The sequence below is a fragment of the Echinops telfairi genome, unplaced genomic scaffold (assembly GCF_000313985.2).
Source record: "Echinops telfairi isolate 266 unplaced genomic scaffold, ASM31398v2 ScPeMD7_443;HRSCAF=831, whole genome shotgun sequence".
In the NCBI taxonomy this organism is placed as follows: Eukaryota; Metazoa; Chordata; class Mammalia; order Afrosoricida; family Tenrecidae; genus Echinops; species Echinops telfairi.
In genome coordinates this window covers 61,147,443-61,161,943 of record NW_022104341.1, presented here as the reverse complement: position 1 = coordinate 61,161,943, position 14,501 = coordinate 61,147,443, and positions in this window count along the sequence as shown.

Below are 14,501 nucleotides of genomic sequence, written 5' to 3'. Positions count from 1 at the left end.
TTAATGTTGGACTTGTGGGCTTGGGCAGCACTGGGTTGGGATGTTTTCTTGATGTGCACTTAACCTTCATATAAACCTCTCTCTTATACTTGAGTTTCTGTAGATTTGTTTCTCTAAAGTACCCAGACTAATACATCAGTAAAACTTAAGTAAACATCTTTCTGATATTCTCTGCTTTCAAACAAGATTCATCTGACAACAACAACGATATCTCTTGCTCCATGTCCTCTTCTGAAGACCTAAACCTCTGGCAGCTCTCTGTCAATATACTGCTGATTTTCAAAAAAACTGGCATGTGATAACAGTGATATTGTTTTATAATTTGAGCAAAATTTAACTGGCATGTGGTATCAGTGAAATTGTTCTACAATTTAAACATTCTGTCGGGTCACCTTTCTTTGGAATATGAATCCACAAATATGGATCTCTTCCAGTCAGTTGGCCAGCTAGCTGTCTTCCACCTTTCCTGGGATACAAAGGTGAGTGCTGCCAGGGCTTCATCAGCTTGTCGAAACATTTCATTTGGTAGGCCATCAGCCCTGGCGCCTTGTTTTTGGCCAATGCTTTCAGTGAAGCAGGAACTCCTTCCTTCAGCACCATTGGTTCCGATTCCTATGCTACCCCATGAAATGGTGGAATGCTGACCAGTTCTTTTGGGTACAGTGACTCTGTGTATTCTTTCCATCTTCTTATTTTTTGCGTGTTATTTTTGTTTTATTGAGCAATAATGTAAATACCATGAAATTCACCTATTTTCAGTTTAATGGATATTTGCAATCCAGTGGATTTAGTACAATGATTACCAAAATCCAGTTTAGAACTTTCTATACCTCTAAAGCTTTTCAGCAGGCTCTTGGCAACCAATCCTCATTTCACACATTTTCCCGCTCTCCCCATCTCTAGGCAACCACAGAGTTGCTGTTTGTGCTATAAATTTGCCTTTTCTGAATATTTAATATAAATAGAATTATATAATAAGTTCTTTTATGTTAGACTTCTTTCACTTATCACAATGTTGTTAAGCTTCATCATGTTAAAACATGTATAAATATTTCATTACTTTCTACTACCAAATAATATTGTATCATCTGGATATGTCAATTTGTTTATATATTCACCAGCAAATGAATACTTAGGTTGTTTCTAGTTTGGGCTACTCTGAACATTCACATATAAGTGTTCTTGTGGACATATTGTAAGTGGAATTTTTTTTTTCTTCTAATCATTTTATTAGGGACTCATACAACTCTCATCACAATCCATACATACATCAATTGTGTAAAGCACATTTGTACATTCATTGCCCTCATCATTCTCAAAACATTTCCTCTCCACTTAAGCTCCCGGCATTAGGTCCTCATTTTCCTCCTCCCTCCCGACTCCCCCCTCCCTCATGAGCCCTTGATAATTTATAAATTATTATTTTGTCATATCTTTCCCTGTCCGACATCTCCCTTCACCCACTTTTCTGTTGTCCGTCCCCCAGGGAGGAGGTCACATATAGTTCCTTGTAATCAGTTCCCTCTTTCCAACCCACTCTCCCTCTACCCTCCCAGTATTGCCACTCATACCACTGGTCCTGTAGGGATCATCCTCCCTGGATTCCCTGTATTTCCAGTTCCTATCTGTACCAGTGTACTTCCTCTGGTCTAGCCAGACTTGCAAGGTTGAATTCGCATCATGATGGTGGGAGAAGGGAGGAAACATGTAGGAATCAGAGGAAAGTTGTATTTCTCATCGTTGTTACATCACACCCTGACTGGCTCATTTCTTCCCTGAGACCCCTCTGCAAGGGGATCTCCAGTGGCCTACTAATGGGCTTTGGGTCTCCATCCGCTCTCCCCCCCTCATTCACTATGGTAAGATTTTTTGTTCTGATGATGCCTTATACCTGATCCCTTCGACACCTCGTGATTGCACAGGCTGGTGTGCTTCTTCCATGAGGGCTTTGTTGCTTCTGAGCTTGATGGCCGCTTGTTTACCTTCAAGCCTTTAAGACCTTTCTTCGATCAATATTTTGTCCATAGAGTATTTCAAGTTTACAACTTGAGGCTTGAAATTTTTCTTCCGTTCTTTCCGTTTCAGACATACTGAGCAGTGCTTCCCTTTCGGTTTTCTAATTCAAGGTTTTTGCACCTTTCAGCCTCATTTTTGGTTTTGGATTTTTGAGCTGCCCTTTGAAGTTTTCTGCGGACTTCGTCATTTCTCCCATTTACTTTAGTTACTCTACGATGAAGAGTGAGTTTCAGGGTCTCTTCTGACATCCACTTTGAGCTTTTCTTCCTTTTCTGTCTTTTTAATGACCTTTGCTTTCTTCATAAATTATCTTCTTGATGTCCTCCCACAGCTCATCAGGTGTTCTGTCATTAGTGTCTAATGTATCAAATCTGTTCTTGAGATGTTCTCAAAATTCAGCTGAAATACAATCAAGCTTGTATGTTGGCTCTTGTCAACTTGTTTGAATTTTCTTCAGCTTTATCCTGAACTTACATGTGAGCAATTGATCCTGTGTTCCACAGGCAGCCCCTCTCCTGGTTTTTGTTCTGACATTGAGCTTCTCCGTTTTCTCTTCCCACAAATGTAGTCAATGTGATTTCTGTGTGTTCCATCTGGGGAAGTCCATGTGTACAGTCACCCTTCATGTTGAGAAAAGGTATTTGCTATGAACAAGTCATTGGTCTTGCAAGATTCTATCATGTAATCTCCAGCTTTGTTTTAATCACCAAATCCATATTTTCTGACTACTGTTACTTCCACTGCGTTTCCAACTTTTACATTTTAACAGACAATAATTATCAGTGCATCTTGATTGTATATTTGATGAATTTCAGACTGAAGTTGTTGGTAAAAATGTTCAGTTTCTTCATCACTAGTTTTAGTGGTTGGTGCATACATTTGAGTTATAGTTGCATTGACTGGATTTCCTTGAACGAGGATATATATAATCCTATACAGCAGGCAGCGTTTCCTTCAGGAGCGATTTAGCAATGTCTTTTTGAGAATGAATGCTGTACCATTCTTCTGGATTCGATTATTCCTGCCATAGTAAATCAGAAGATTTTCTGATTCAAAATGGCTTAAATCAGTCCAAGTTAGCTCAGTAATAAGGTCTAAGATATGGTCCGTTTCATTTTCGACAATTTCCTCTTTTCCTAGATTCATACATTCATACATTCCTAGATTCGTACATTCCATGAGCAGGTTTCTGCAGCTGTTTCTCTTTACCCCGAGTCACGCCCCGTCAGCAAATCCTGAAGATCCTGAAGGCTCCACTCCCACCCGCTTGACACAGCTTAGGGCATCATGGTCGCCTCCACTCGGATAAATCTCGGTCACATTCCCAGCGCCCTGGGCCCGAGGGGCCCTCCCTCCAGCACTATGCCCAACGGCGTTCGGCGTCCACTCAGCAGACCTTCAGTGTCTGACAGTGTTCTGAAGCTCCGCGTGACGTTTGTCAGCGGTTCCTTCTCCAAAGGAGTGGCCGGGCCCTTCTTTGTCTGCACTTAGTCTGGAAGCTCCGCTGAACCCTGTTTATTTTGGGTGACACTGCCGGCATTTGAAATACCAGGGACAACTCTTTCAGCAGCGCAGCAACACACAAAGCCACCACACTACCCCAAACGGACAGACAAAAGGTAGCACTGAGTGATGAAAGGAGCGGCGTGGTGCGGTGCAGGCCTGTGCCATTGTGCTTGGCCTCCGCTGTCAGGTCTGTACAGTTGAGGCTGTCGGAACCTGAGGCTCGGGCCGTAGGGATAGGCTCAGGGTCCATGCAGCGCAGAAAGGTGGGGAAAGGAAGCAGGGTGTTTCATTTCTTTAGTTCCCTGCCGTCATTGAATATCATCCTGGCCTTGGCCTTATGATGTTTTGTTTTATCATGTAGACGCCTCTTGTCCTCTAGATGGAGCCAGTTAGCTAATGTTTCAGGTGCCTGTGGCTTAAGGTGCAGTCAACATTTTCCCTAGAAGTTGGGCACAAGGCTTGTTAGGACTTAAAAGGCTTGCCTGGCATGTGAACATTTTAAGGGCAGAAATACTTCGTTTCTCCTCCCCAGGAAGATGTTTACTCAGTACTAGGAAAGGTTTACTACGAGGAAAATAACCCAGAGCTTAAAAATTATGCACGTTGACAAATAAAATCAGGAGGCCAACCTGGAGACCTCAGTCAGTCCTCATCATTGCCTTCAGGCTGGACCACACAGAAACCACCCTGTCGCCAGCGAGAATGAGCCTGGCTTTTGGGTAATGACTTCCAGATATCAGTGCATCCACTGCGAACTGCTCCACCTCATGCCTGAGGGGGAAGGGGTCTTCTGGGGCGGTTCTCACCCACAGCTACAGTCCCTAAGAGTCAGCGGCCAGCAGCGCATGCGGTGGGGTGGTGAGAGACCCTGCCCTGTGCAGCTGCTTATTTGGCAGTTAGCCAAGGGTCTAAGACGACGCTAAATTTAATTTCCTCCCCCCCCCCCCAGAACCAAAAATTAAGTTTAAGCTATTGCCACCAGGGAGTGAGACCAAGCCTTATCTAAATATTCAATGCCAGTATTTAACCACCTTCCAAGAAGGGGTTTCTTTACAACTAACTTGCCTCTAGATGCAAATACATAAACTTACTTGATTTGGGGTTTTCATCATAAAAGTTGGAGAACAGCTGGCTCTGATTTTCTGAACACTAGACCTTAGTGCAGCGGTTCTCAACCTGTGGGTCACGGCCTCCTTGGGCGTCGCCCAGTTCATAACAGTAGCAAAATTACAGTGATGAAGTAGCCCCAAAAATAAATTTATACCTGGGGGTCACCACAACATGAGGAACTGTATTAAAGGGTCATGGCCTTAGGAAGGTTGAGAACCACTGCCTTAGTGGATCTGAAAGCCAATTTTGTGTGCTGTGGTCGTTTCTACCTGTCCCAACCAAGCCCAGCCTCTGTATACCTGTCATTGAGGCCCGAGCGTCCAGGCCATCTCCCTGGCTCTGCATCTTACCCTTAAATTCTAGGAACTGGATGGGAATTCACATGAAAAGCGATCACTCTGACAACCCAGGATAACCGTATTTATAAGTTGGAATCTGCTTTAACAAATAAAATGACAGCATTCCACCCGCTCGCCTGAGGCTTTTTATGTGTCTCCACAGCCAGCCCTTGTTAACGATGCTGTGTTGATAGAGGGGAAGGACGTTTTCTGCAGAAGAGAAAATCATATCTCACACACCCATCGCAAGTCCGCAACTGGCTGCCGCCCACTTTGAAGTCAACGTACTTGACTCAGATTGTTCTGGCTAAGTAAATGTGTATATAATCATTAAGTGAAATCTTTGTAAAATTATAGCCTATTCCATTGGTCACAGCTGTTAACAAGGGAAGGACAATATCCAAATGATCCTCACCCTGCATCCTCATATTATGCAGCATAATATGAATCATCATGTGACTGGAAGTAAATGTTTTCCCACCTTTAGCTGCACATCACAAAAGCCTCCACCGAGGATTAAAGAAGAGGGATCATTTTCCACTGATCACAAGGAGTCCTCTGGGAATGGATGCCAGCACTGGCCGAGCTGGCTGTGCGATGTTGCCTTCCAAACGGAGGCTTCTCCCACGTTTCCACGCTGTCATTTTTAGGGTATTGGCATTTCTTGTTGTACCTGTCACCTCCTGATTACCAAACGTTTGCTAATGCGCAGGCTTTCCCCCCTAGTGTTCAAGACAGAAAGGGGGAGACAAGGGGGCAGGGGATTCGTGCCAACTGTTCATTCTGTTTCAGGACAAAGGGCCACAGCAAGATGATTCTGTGTCTTCAATGCCAGATATCACAACTGCATTGTGATGAGAGATGGTGATGTTCATAGGATAATTAATTTATTCTTGTGTTTGTTTGTTCACTCGACCTTTGCCACAATTAAATTGTATTAATAATTGATAATGGAGAGAATGGGTGATGATAATTAATTTAATAAAGATAAGCATATCTTATATATTCCCTTGTTTATAAATCTTATATATCTATATCTAAGGTATAGATATCTTAATTAACTAATAATCTAAGATATATACTGATATATATGTAAATAAATATATATAAGTAAGATATATATCTTATTTAACTTATATATCTTAACTAATTTATATATACACATATATGTATGTATATATATATATATATAATGTCCAAAATATTCAACTAACTTTGAAAGGGAGTGGAGGCCCTTGGAACTCTAGGTATGTATTCCTTGGACAGGTGACTAAAGGTCTTGGGAGGTTCAGGAGAGAAGAATTTTTCCTTTAAATTAGAAGATTCAAGAACTTATTAGCTTCAATAATGTAGAGAGTCCATTGAGACCTCATCAATTACTAGAATATGCTTGGTTCATATAACACCCCAGAATATAGGTAGACATGGCAGTACACAAAGGATTAATGGGTTCATGTCTGCATGCAGTAAAAGCTGCAGTCTGGACTCCAGAGCCCTAGTCAGAGAGCAGGTAGAATCAAGTACTCTATGATGGAGAACAATCGTCAACTACAAAGCCCTAGAGCGGGAGCAGGTGGAGCCTTCAGGACTGTGCCATGTGAGAAGTGCTCTGAGCTGCAGAGCCGGTTTCATTCTGTAAATAAGAACCTTCTGTAAACGAGTGGCCATCTAGCTCTGAAGCAACAGAGCCCCCATGGAAGAAGCACACCAGCCTGTGTGATCACGAGGTGTCAAAGGGATCAGGTATCAGGCATCAAAGAACAAAAAATCATATCATTGAGAATGAGGGGGAGTGTGGAGTGGGGACCCAAAGCCCATCTGAAGGCAATTGGATATCCTCTTACAGAAGGGTCTTAGGGAGGAGATGGGCTAGTCAGGGTGCAGTGTAGCAATGATGAAACATACAACTTTCCTCTAGTTCCTGAATGCTTCCTCCCCTCACATTATCATGATCCCAATTCTACCTTACAAATCTGGCCAGACCAGAAGATGTACACTGGAACAGATAGGAACTGAAAACATGGAATCCAGGACAGATGATCCCTTCAGGACCAGTGGTGAGAGTGGTGATACCGGGAGGGTGGGGCAGAAAGGGGGAACTGATTACAGAGATCCACATATAGCCTCCTCCCTGGGGGACGGACAACAGGAAAGTGGGTGAAGGGAGATATCAGACAGTGTAAGATATGACAAAATAATAATTTATAAATTATCAAGGGTTCAAGAGGGCGTGGGGAGCGAGGACGGAGGGGATAAAAATGAGGAGCTAATGCCAGGGGCTTAAGTGGAGAGCAAATGTTTTGAGAATGATGAGGGCAACGGATTTACAAATGTGTTACACACAGTTGATGTATGGATGAATTGTGATAAGAGTTGTATGAGCCCCCAATAAAATGATTTTAAAAAAATAAGAACCTTCTAAGACTTCAACCTTGTGACTTGGCTGATTGCCTTAGTAATAAAGTAAATGACCAAATGCTATTGTTCATATTAAAAGAAACCCAATTCTCTCTTGTCCTTGGGTACAAGAGAGAATCAGAAAAGTTCTAGAATTCTCTTTTATCTTTAACTTGGGTTAATGCTAGTAATTTAGTGAGAAATTAGAAGAGTATTCTCATCAAAGGAAATCTGAAGCACAACCTCAGCTCTCAAGACAGCTTAAAAGAGAAGGGAAGTTTTACTTAGCTTACAAAGAGGCCTGCTATCCTGTTTGGGTCAGAGCATCTAAACGGTATTCCATCTCAGTCTGGGAACAACAACAACAGAAATAATTGCTGTTAAAACAAAAGATTGGAAAATGAAACAGAAACCTGAATTTCATCAGGAAGCTTGGAAAACTTAGATCTAAGCAGAGTCTTCCAAATTCAATGTATCTCTCAATTTGAAAATGTGATTTTTTTAATGTAAATTTGTGCACTGAAAGCAACTCCTTGTTTTCCCCACATCTGTTAGGTTTGTTTGTTCTTAAGTCATAAATACAATCTTTTTGTGGACCTGGGTTATCTATTTTGGGATACAGATGGTACCTTCATAATACCCAGGCTAACTTTCATATGCTTTTGTTGGTCACTGAAGAAAGAAATCAAGTACTGTAACCCAGTTTACTTTGTGTTGGGGGATTGGATCAAGGTTTCCATTGCAAATTTGTTTCCATTCAACAATTCCTCTGCTTTTTGTTTCATGTCCTTGATTGCAGTCCCCACGATTTAACATAACTCAGCCCACTTCCTCAATTTCCCATTTCTATTCTTCTGTCTTTCCCAACCCTCCCGAGCTTTGTCCTTAGGTAAATACTGTCCCCTTGATCTCAAATACTTGTTTATGCTCAGGAATATGTTCCTCCCTAATGTTACTGTCCCCCTTTTTGAACTGTCTGTTGTTTGACTGAAAAGTGAACCATGGAGGTGAGTGTATTCTCAGACCTAAAACATGCCTAGGGATCACACCTTCCGAGCTGGAGGTGGGAAGTCGCCCAGGGCTCTTTATCGGATCAGTATAAATAGACAGCCTGATTGTTTTGATAATTTTGAGTTTTGTTTCACATTTTTTTCTTCCATTCCCACCAGGATTTTCTAATATAATCCCCTCCAGAACTGTTGGTAGTAATCTCTGATACCAGATAGTTCTTTTGATCTCAGGGTTGTAGAGGCTGAAGTCCACTTGGTTCATTAGTCCACTGAGCTAATGGTTTTTATGTGTCTTTGATTTTGTTCCAAAAAGCTCACAAACTTCTAAGACCCTTATCTTTTTGGACTGTGCTATATCATTGACCTTGGTCCCCCGAGACCATGATCCTGAGCACCCAGGGCCTGTAACTCTCATTCCTTCGAGGTGTTTGATTATGTCTAATTAGTTTTTATAACCTTGCTCCCTATATGTTCCACCACTTCCATGAATATATTTGCAGCAAACATACAAACGTACAAATATACTTTTGTAAGTATAGGACAGTGGTCTTTCCCACACCAATTCAGCCTGTGTGTCTAGTCACTGGTAGATCACCGCTGTTGCAGTATTTACCGCTGTTGCCTTTAGCACTCCCCTTCTCCCAGTGTCTTCCCCTGCCTCCATCTGTTCTCACTGACCTCTCCCTGTATACTGCCTTCCTCCTCACCCAGGTGAGCACACCTACCCTCCAGCCAGTCCCTTCCCCCCTTCCCCTTGCACCTGTGCTAACCATCAGAGAATGTTTCTTTGAGTCTGAAAACCTTTTCTTGACTTTTTAAAATTGGGATCTCTAATATGTACTAATATACATATATATATATATATATATAGAGAGAGAGAGAGAGAGAGAGAGAGAGAGAGAGAGAGAGAAATACTATCTTTATTATTATACATATATATATATATATATATATATATATATATGGCATTACTATTTCCAATTTTTTAAGGGAGGATCACACTCTCTGGCACCATCATTTTACAGCTCCACCAGCAGTGGAGGGGGTTCCAGCGTCTCCAGCCACTCACCAGAATTAGTTGCTTTTTGAGTTTCTTTGTTTTTTAATGTTGTTATTAATGCTGACATGAGATAGTATTTCATTGCTGTTTTGATTTGTATCTCTCTAATGCAGTGGTTCTCAACCTTCCTAATGCTCAACAATTCCTTATGTTGTGGTGACCCGCCAGCCATAAAAAATTATTTTCGTTGCAACTTCATAACTGTAATTTTGCTACTGTTATGAATCGTCATGTAAAATCTGATATGCGGGATGTATTTTCATTGTTACAAATTGAGCTTAATGAAAGCATAGTGATTAATCACAAACACAATATGTAATTATATCATGTGAAATATTTATTTCTAATGACAAATAAATGACATTTTGTCTTGAAGCATGGCGTGGCGTGGGTAACAGTCTTCACACCGGGTACTCCTAGGAGAGCATGTCTGCATGTGGGCGGGCCCGCCTCGAGACGGATAGAGGAGCCGTGTCTCGGTTCCTAAGACCATGGGAAATATGTGTTTTCTGATGGTCTCAGGCGACCCCTGTGAAAGGGTCGTTCGACCCCCAGGATGAGAACCACTGCTCTAATGACTAACAATCTCAAGCATTTCTTCATGTCTGTTGGTTGCCTGAATGTCTGTTCATATGTTCTGTCAATCCTTTAATTGGGCTGTTGGTCTTTTTCTTGTTGAGTAGTCGAAGTCTTCAACCAATTTCAGAGATTAGCCCCTTGTTTGCTCTATTGTTGTTGTTGTTTTCAGTGATGGGTTCCCCTTTGAAAATCGTTTGCTGCACATATGTGTTTAATTTGTAGGAGGCCCCAGTCACCTCGTTAGGAGCTCTGGTGGCGCAGAGGTTACGAGTTGGCTGCTAACTTCAATGTTAGTTCAAAATCACTAGCGGCTCCATTGGAGAAAATGAGAATTTCTACTCTCATCAAGATTTACAGTTTTGGAAATTCACAAAGGTAGTTCTACCCTGTTTTTCTGAGGTTGGAATTGACGGCAGTGAGTTTGAGAGTCATCGGGTTTGCCCTCTGTTGGTTGTGTGTGTGTAGCTACATTAATCAATTTCTAGTGAACTTATGCCATGCCTTTGAGCCCCTTGGTGCATCTTGAATTTGTTTTTGTATATGGATCATTTTATTTTTCTGCAAGTGGATATCCTGTTTTGCCCCATCAAATGTCAAAGAGGCGATTTCTTCTTTTTTCATGTGTTTCTAAACTTTATTGAAGATCAGCTGTCCGCAGATAGATGGATTTGCTTTTTGCTTCTCAAATCTGTTCCGTGGGTCTGTGTGCTTCTCCTTGTGCCAGACTGTTTTGATGACCAGGGCTCTGTACTAGGTTTTGAAATCTGGAAAAGGGAGGCCTCCTGTTTTGTGCTTTGTTAGTACTTTGCTTCTCTGGTGTCTCTTTCCTTTTCACATAAAGGTGGAAATTAGTTTTCCATGTTTTCAAAGAATGATCTTGGAATCTGGATTGGGATTTGCAATATATCTGGATCATTTTGGGTACTATTGAGATTTTCACAATGCTGAATCTTCCTATACAGGTCTCTTTTGGTTTCTGGTAGTAGTAATATATATTTTGTAGGTTTTTAAATTTTTTGTTTGTTTTATACAAGTATTTTGTTTCTCTGGCTATATTTATTCCTAAGTATTTCTTTTGGGGGTGACTGTTATAAATGGCATTGTTTTCTTATTTCCTTTTCAGAGCTCTCTTTGCTAGTGAAAGGAAATGGATTGATTTCTGTATGTTGATCTCGTACCAGCAACTTTGCTGAATCTCTCACTTACTTTCAATGATTTTCTTGTCGAGTCTTTGGGATTTTCTATGTTTAGAATTATATCACTTGAAAATAAAGAGTGTTTTACTTCTTTGCCAATTTAGATGCCTTAATTCCCCTTCCTTGCCTGATAGCGCTGGCTAAGACTTGCAGCCCAATATTGAATAGGGTTGCCGAAGAAGAGTATCCTTGCCTGTTTCTGTTTGCAAAGCAATGTTTCAGTTTCTCTCTGTTGAGATGAACATTGGCCACTGGCTTTGTATATATGCATATAAAAATGTTAAAGAATTTTCATTTTATTCCATTTTGGGGGCTATTTTATTAGAATAGGATATTGGATTTTGTCAAAAGTCTTTTCTGCATCAATTGATATGAGCACGCAGTTCTTTTATTTTTCTTGTGTGGTGGATTATATTAATTGTTTGTCTAGTGCTGAACCATTCTTGCCCACTTGGTCATGATGTCTTTAACATTTTTTTTCTGAATTCTAGGCTTTTGTTGAGAATTTCACACCTATGTTCATGAGAAATGCTCTTCTGTAATTGTATTTTTTAGTGATATCCTTGCCTCGTTTCGGTATCAGCACTATGCTTGCTTCATAGAATGGATTTAGGAAGATTCCATTCTTTTCTTTTCTATATTCTGGAATAGTTTGAGTAGGATCGGTGTCAGCTCTTCTCTGAAAGTTTGGTAGCATTTGCCAGTTAAATCATCAGGGCCGGGACTTTTTAACCTGGGAATTTTTAATGACCTGATGACCATCTTCTTTTGTTGTGGATCTGCCCGAATGCTGTACCCCCATTTGGTCTTCATCTCAGCAGGCAGTGTTTTTCTAGAAACTCATGTCCATTTCAAATTTGTTGGGGGACAGGTCATAATTTTCTGCATTTATCATTTTTATTTCAGTTTGTTCTGTTATGGCACCACCCATATCATTTCTTATTTGTGTTATTTGCATCTTCTTTCTTCTTTTCCAATGGTTTGTGATTTCATAATTCTTTCACAGAACCGACTCCTAATATTATTGGTTCTTTCTATTGTTTTCCTGTCTCATTAATTTCTGCTCTAATCTCCATTAGTCCTTTCTTCTGGGGACTTATTTGTATGCTGTTAGGCATATTTTAGGGTTCTTTTTGGAGTTGTTGGAGATAGTGGGTTAAGTTGTTGATTGGGGTTCCTTTTTCAAATTAATGTGTTTATTAATTTCCACTGAGCAGTGCTTATGCTGTGTCTCAAAGATGTTGGTGTGTTGCCTTTCCTCGTTTGATTCAAGGATTTTTTTTCTCATTTTTTATTCCTTCTATAGCCCAGTAGTTTTAAAGCATGTTATTTAGTTTAACTGTATTTGATGGTTTTTATCAGTCTATATAGTTGGTTTCTAATTTTATAGTGTCATGAGGTGAGAAGATGCTGTGTATTTCAGTATTTTTAATTTGTTGAAGCGTACTTTGTATGGTCTATTCTGAAAAATATTCTATGTGTGCTGGAAAAGAGCATATATCGTGCTTTGGGGCAGGTGTTCTATATATGCCTGTGTGAAGTCTTTTCCATGTTACTTAGTTCTGTCTTTATTGAGTTTCTTTCTAATTGTTCTGTCTTCCATCAAAAGTGGTGTCTTAAAATTCCCCACCATTATTACAGAGTTGTCTGTTTCTCTCTTAAATTCCATTAGGATTTTATTGATGTTCTTTGAGCTTCTTTATTGGGTGCAGAGGTGTTTCTCGTGGCGAGGTCTTCTTGTTTAAGTGATCGATGCCCTCCCTTGTGTCTTATGTTAGTTTTTACCTTCAAATCTAATAGATCAAAAATGAATCTTGCCACTCCTCCTCTTTTTAGGGTTGCTCTGAGTTGGAATCGAGTTAATAGTAGTGACTCTTTTAGAATCCATTAGCTTGGTATATATTTTAAATTTTAGGCCATTTTTGTATCGAAGGTATATCTCTTGTAGACATCATATAGTTAGGTCCTGTTTTCTTACCCTTTCTGCTACTCTGTTTCTTGACTGGTGCATTTGATTTATTTAAATTCAGCATAACTATTGATAGGTATAAATGTATTGCTGTCATTTTGCTGTGTTTGTGTGTGCGTGCGCACGTGCTCCACATAATTTTCTCACCATTGACTTTTGATGTTTAGTGAACTACCCTCAAATTCCATGGGTAAAAACAATAACAATGTATTTAGCTCACATTTCTTCGTAACAATTGTGGTAGTTACGTAATTTGGTGTGAATTTGAGAGGATTACAAATGAAGGAGTCAAGTCTGGCCTGTCAATCAAGATATAACCAATGAGGCCTCTGTGTGGCCATGGCCTTCTTCTGAGAATTCTGGGAACTCCTGTATTTCCTCCTTGGAGGCAGGAGACACTTTTCTCTCTCAGTTCACTTCTTTGGAGACTCTCTACTGACAAGGCCAACTCCCTGTGAGACATCCCTGAGGAGAAGCCACTTGGACCAAGCCTGATGCAGCCAGAAACCTGGAGCAGGAGAAGCCACATGGAAACCCTTGCCAGCACTGAGTTGCTTACAATATCACTGGATCTACAAGACTTCCCACCCACTGGCCTGTGATCTTCCTGAATTCAGCATCATTGCATGTGTTTTGTGAGTCTGAAGAGGACTTTATAGATTGGTGTCAGACATATGGGCTAATATTGGATTTATGGACTTGATCTGCACTGGGCTGGGATGTTTTCTCAATATCCAATTGCTCTTGTATATAAACTTCTTTCTTATACACATATGAGTGTCTATGAATTTGTTTCTCTAGTCTACCCAGACTAACACAACAATGTTGGCTGAGCTCAACTTCTTAGTCTGGTAGCAGTCGAACTCACCCATGTGTCTTTAATAGTTTTAAGTTTAGCTAAAGTCTGGCTGATCTAGCAGGGCTTAACTGGGACAGTTTATCTTTGCTTTAATTAAATTTCCATCCTTCAGCAGACAAGCATAAGCTTGTTTACTGGGTGTGTTAGTCTGGGTACATCAGAGAAACAAATCCACAGAAACTCATGTATAAGAGAAAGTTTTATATAAAGGTTAAGTGCACATCAAGAAAACATCCCAACCTAGTGTTGCCCAAGCCCACAAGTCCAACATTAACCCATATGTCCGACACCAATCCACAAAGTCCTCCTCCATCTCACAAAACACACGCAATGACGCCGACTGCAGGAGGAAAGCCGAATCAGTGAATGTGTAAGCATCTCAGTGCTGGCAGGGGTCTCCACATGGCTGCTCCAGCACCCAGGGCTACATTGGGGTAGGCCCATGCAGTTTCTCCTTGGGG